We start from the raw sequence: 6,348 nt of genomic DNA, 5'->3' as shown, positions 1-6,348 counted from the left end.
AGCCATTAATTTGACCTCAAGCATAGATTAATCTTTGATTAAGGGAAAGCTTTATGATGAAAAGCTTCATTTGGATTGAGAATGGGTCATGAGTATGACCATTTCTTGAGTGAGAGAGAGAAATTACATAAAGACCATTAGAATTAAGCATAAATAGAAATTTATGTAATTCTTTACTATCATTAATCAATTAACTTCAATAGCATTCATCTAGTTATGTAATTCTTCACTACCATTCATCAATTAAGTTCAATAGCATTCAGAATCCATTCCAATTAAGCTTCTCAAGCTTGAGAGGGATTGAGAAGAGAGAAGCATTGAGAAATTATAGAAAAGATCAAAATTCACCATTTACCTTACAATTTGCTTGATTCTTTATTCACGGTAGAGGCCCCCAACCAATCAATTGGTTAAGTATGTTGATGGAGCCACCAATGGGGATTGAAGAAAGAGGGAAGCTCCAATTTCTTCAATTTGGAGAGAATTTTAGAGAATAGTAGAAATTAGCATTATTTCAGCATAACTCTAGTATAGTAAAATTCTTCCATTTTTTTCAAAGGACTCATGTTCTATTTATAGGAGAGGGAAGCTCTAACCAAAGCTAACTGAATTTTAGAATTTTCTAGATTCAGTTTGGTTGAATTTGGACTAGATTTGGATCTAGTTTGGTTCCTTTTTTATTCGGTTTGGTTCCATTTTGATTTGGTTTGACTCAAGAGAGAGGAGAGATAAAAATATCACATTATTTTTTAGTTTAAAACTCATTCAAGCATGTGAAATATGCACCTCCTTTAATGGACTCCCCTTCCTTACATATGTGTCAAAATAGAATTATTATACCCAAAATATCTCATATTTTTAATATTGCTCATAGTTTTTTACGAATAAACCTTGTACATTTTCAACTCTTCATCTTATGTGAGTATTTACTCATTTTTGGATATCAAAAATATCTCATATTTTTGATATTACTCATAGTTTCTTACTAATAAACCTTGTACATAGTCAACTCTTCATCTTATGTGAGCATTTACTCATTTTCGGGTATCTTCATTTACAAATTAGATTTATCTCCTCCTTACACATGGATTGATGCTATTGGCCCATAGGAACCTTACTTGGACCATAATCCAATTTTTTTTGAAAATCTAGACCCTTAGGCTAAGGTCCTTTATACCCATTTCCAATAAATTCCAATTGCACATTGGAAAGTTCTTTCTAAATTTCTATTTCAGGGGAACTTATTTTAATAAGATGAGTTATTTTTCTATCCAAAAATATTCATAATCTGAATATTCTCTCTCTAGAATATTTTCTCTCTTTATGTCAAAACAGGTAGAGACGAGATCTCTTATATTTCTGAAGAGGAAATTGATTACAGGGGAATATGCTGGACATTTTGAGAGGCTGGGGAGAAATCTTACATTCTCTCACACTTAAAAAACGCGAGATGTCCTCATCTCGCAAACTTGGGATAATTTCGCGAGATGCACGAACATGAGACTTAGAGAAAGATTTAATTAAGATTAACCACCAAATAAAAAAGTCTCAAAGAGAGTAAGGGTCAAGACAAGAACAAGACTTAAACTTTATTCATTCTTGGAACATATACAGTAAGGATAGAAGAACTCTTTACACTTCCATAAGCCCGTCCATCATATGATCACAAAAGCAGCACTCACAAGCTGCACACGTATAAGGTAACTCATCTATGGGAATAATTCTGTTGGTTATTGCCGCACCTATCTCAGTGGTATGAGGTGATCTAACAAAAGGACCTCTGAGAGGCAAGCCAAAAACGGGGTAAAGGCATATCTTCTGATGAGGAAGAAAACACGCCAGTAAGAAGACCCGCTCAGAAAACCCAAGATGTCTTGATCTCATGACGCAGTAGTATCGGGGACCCAAACCCAAGGCTTCAATAACCATGGCCAAGCGAACATTGTTACGAAAGTGCTGCTGACCCCAGGGTGTTACCCTAGTTATATCTTGATAGGTCCGCCATTTAGTCTGAGCTACAGAAGTTCCTAAGTGAGGAAAAAGTGAGCGCTCATACTGTTCTATAAAATCCTTCTTCACAGACTCGCTTGCGTCTTGAAGATGAGAAATCATCATGGATAAAACTAATTCCTGTTGCCAAGCCATGAAGGAGATTAAGAAAGAAAGGAGATCGATGGAAGTAAGATTATTGTGAGCGACAAGTAAAAGTTACGACTTATATAAAGGAAGGAGCTAGCGTAACTTAGAAGCCAACGGTATCTTGCCACTGAAGTTTTATCGTCTTTCCCTGATTTGGGTTTGGCACATTTTTCTATAGAAGGCATTAAGAACTTTGAGATGAAGAGATAAAAGAAGTTCGTAGGCTAATTCACCTACTTTCTTTGGTCCGCAATATCTGGGGGATAACTACTTATACTCCCATAGAGATAAAGAAATTCTTTTGGTCCGTATTCAAATGAAGACTATAACTGCTTCTTTGAATTCTCTGATTGTCCTCTTCTTATCTATATATTGTCTCTGTCGATCCTGGACAGCGTTTATATCTTTATGAATTGCCTGCATCTGTTGCTCTATGTCGCCAAGCATTTGACTGGTCATCTCGACCCTAATCAATGGGTCGGAACTAGTTAATGGAGTTAAGCAATCTTGTCCAAGACGGACCCTGATTAGATTGGTATGAAGAAATTGGTCTCTGAATTTGGGTTCTAGACTTCCCTGTGCCCTTTTCATGGTAGGAGTTGGGCAGTCTTTTAAGTGATGACCAAAACCTTGGCATCCAAAACACCGGTTCTCACTTCTAAACTCATCGTTCTGAATCCTTAAAACGGTGGGCTCCTGAGAAGTATTCTGGGGAAAGTGTCCCCTTTTTAAATAGAATCTTTCTTTTATTTTAGAGAGGAAAGAGATATTCTTACTCCTGCATACCTCGAAGGATGGGGGAGGAATCCTACATTCTACCCCACTTAAAAAGTGCGAGATGTCCTCATCTCGCAAAGTAGAGGACAACTCTTTTTCTTAAGATCCAATTTATTCTAGGGTTCCTTATATTCTGGTCAACCCAACAGAATACGGGGATAATTATCCCTTAAATAGAACTCATCATTAAATAACAATTCATTCAAATCATATCATTCATCTCTTTAACATGATAATGGTCCATTAGACCGAAATTTTAGACAAGTAAGTTCTCAATTTGTCATCCCTTAACTTGATCTACCGTGTCAAGTGTTAACAGTAGCAATTTGACAGCACAATCCACTAATCTCATAGTGATTTGCTGAAATCATTATCATCATACTAGTTATGAATATCATCACAGGAACTCGTCCCAATCATCCACATTGTGGTTTTGCTCAGTTTATTACATTTCAACCCATTTTCAGGGGTCATCGTTTTTCAATCAGAATCCCAATCAATTTATCAATTCGCAAACAGAATTAAAAATCATATCAACCACATTCGAATTCATCAACTGATAGCATTAATGCTTAAAATTTCAAGCCTTAGATTTACTCGTATATACTGTCGGTAAAGAGCTGCAGTTATACCCTCGGTATATACGGTTAGTCATGATACTTGGAATTATAAGATAAATACTATCATGTCTAAGACTCAAGCAAGTCAGGGTTCCATATAATTGCGGTACTTCCATTTGAAGACCCAATTACTAATTTACGAAATTAGTTTGAATATCAATTTGTATGAATTAAATCACACAACTATAACCTTTTTGTGCTACTTGATAAATTTTTGACATATTTGGCTTTTCAGTTGATCTTTATTAGCCAATTCGCTCTGATGCCAACTGTGAGATCCCTGTCCCCACCGAGCAACGGATTCGGGGTACTAGAAGCAGAAGTAGCACTTCTCGCACGGGACAAGGGTCTCACACTCAGGGCCTCGTCCACGAATATCCGGACAAGAGACTAATCCGTCGGTTTTTCCAAAACTGAACCCGGAAAAACTTCCCTTACTCGGAAAGCACGGGCGATTCCACCGGGATAACTTTTTACTCTAACGTAGTCAAGATCATTACTGATCACGCTGATCCGACTGCACCTATAAAGATACTCGATCAGATTAAGGAAGAAACTTGCACTTAGATCATTGGGATCAACGCTTTTTTCCCCATCAAGAGGCACAGCCGTTGATTCCTATCCATAGAACAATTACTATCCAGGATTTACTTTAAACACCATATTGGGGAATATGGGAATTTTCCACAAGTTTGAAACACGTGGTCAAAAGTTTGGATTAACCATAACTTGAACACCACTAATCCAAAATGAGCGCTTTATAGCTCTTTAGATTCCATTTCTCAAGCGCTTTCCAACGATAGGTCATATGATAGGATTTTAAGAAACTTACAAACATGTTATCCATGTCCCCTTTTTTAAGTATTCAAAGATGGGAATTGGGAAATTCCCAAATTCACTAATATGGTGTTTTTATCTATCGTAATAACAGAAATTGAGTTTCAATTTACGGATCCATCAGTCCAGCCTAACCCCATCCAGCCCCATGGGTTAGCCAACCGCCCAACCACTGTAGTGATGGGATCCAATTAAGAATTTGTATGTATGAATGTGAAATTGGAAGTATGATGTGGACGTACGAACATGGATATGTATGTAGAATAATGAATGTGAAGGTGTATGTGAAATAATGTGTAGTCTATATGAGTAAATGGATGAGAATGAGTACACATTGAATGGAATGTGGAATAAGTAATGTGGTCCGAGAGTGGATAATGTGGAAAGACGAGAGTTCGTTATAGAAACTGTATTTGTGACTGTTTGTAAATGACTGTTTTATGTCAAGAATGCTGGGGAAGCATTTTGACTGTCTTGAGGATTAAGGTCATGAAGACGAACTGATAAAGTTGCAACTGCTGACGGAGAGTCAATGGAGGATGTCTCGCGTAGCAAGGTCGATCGAGGTCTTGACCAGCCTCGGTTCGATTTAAATGGTGAGCTTCCGGTACGGTGGATGAGGGACCAAGGAAGCCGCCTATGAGTGAAGCGCTAGGTTACCTGCGAAGGATCCTAGAGGGTGCTGACCATACGGTGCTCGGGCTCTGGGTCGCCGAAGATACCCACACGTGCGTCGTGGAAGATATTGGAACAAGGAGGAAGAGTTGTTTTTTGAAACCGGGCATGGATCTGGTTGATTGATCTTGCTGGTCCTCAACAGATGAGTCCATTGCTCTTTTATATGGGTCTGTGGGTTGATCTTGCTGATCTTCCACGGAGATTCCATTCTATTATATGAATAGATTGCCGGTTACTATGAGCTAGGAACTATGGAAAAGGCCCCTGAGTGAACAGGTGGTGAGCGTTGTGGTTGCCAATGATGCCATAAGTATACCGATGAATGAATGACTGAAAATAAGGATTCAACCATAGACTTTGAGGATTGTCATCAGTGACATAATGGTTTCATTAAAGGATTGTTTTAAAGTTAGCTGATGCTAAGAAAAAGGCAATTTCATATTGGGTGTGTAAGTGGTGAGACTAATTTTATGATTGCATGAACTTCCGGCTAGGGGGCCTTGGAACTCTTTTCCTTGGTACCCGGGACAAAACCTAACCCATCTACATGCATACATCCACATCCACATTCATACATCCATACTTCCATTTCCACTTTCACACATCCACATTCACATTCATACATCCACATTCACATGCATACATCCATTTTCACATCCTCATTTATACATCCATTTTTCCATTTCCAGTACATCCACACATCTGTATTCCCATTCATACATCCATATCTGCATTCATACATCCATATTACATCCATTCTCGCCCTAACACATCCCATATACATCTTATCCCATTAGATACACTCTCTACCTCATTCCATACACATCTTAACACATCCTAACTCATCTTAACACATTCTATCACATCTCATACACCTCTTATCATATCCTATCACATCTCATACACATCTTTTCACATCTCATACACCTCTTATCACATCCTATCACTTCCCATACACATCTTATCACATCTTATCACATCTCATACACATCTTATCACATCTTATATCTTTTTATAAAATACAAGAGAATTCTTATATTTGATATAAGATTTCTCTACACATTTATTTATGCATAAATTCCATTTAAGGAGACTAACATTTTCGAAATAAAAATCAATCTTTTATGCATCTTCCTATGCATAAATTCATTTTAAATGAAAATGACACTTTTGAATTAAAATTCCATCTCTTATGCATCTTCCTATGCATAAACTTAATTTAGATGAGAATTGACAGTTTTGAATTAAAAATCCATCTTTTTTGCATCTTTCTATGCATAAATTCAATTTGGATGAG

Source organism: Cibotium barometz, chromosome 8, assembly GCF_041138505.1.
Source record: "Cibotium barometz isolate CiBa-2024 chromosome 8, ASM4113850v1, whole genome shotgun sequence".
In the NCBI taxonomy this organism is placed as follows: domain Eukaryota; kingdom Viridiplantae; phylum Streptophyta; class Polypodiopsida; order Cyatheales; family Cibotiaceae; genus Cibotium; species Cibotium barometz.
The sequence above is the reverse complement of the archived record's forward strand: the minus strand, read 5'-3'. Positions refer to the sequence as shown.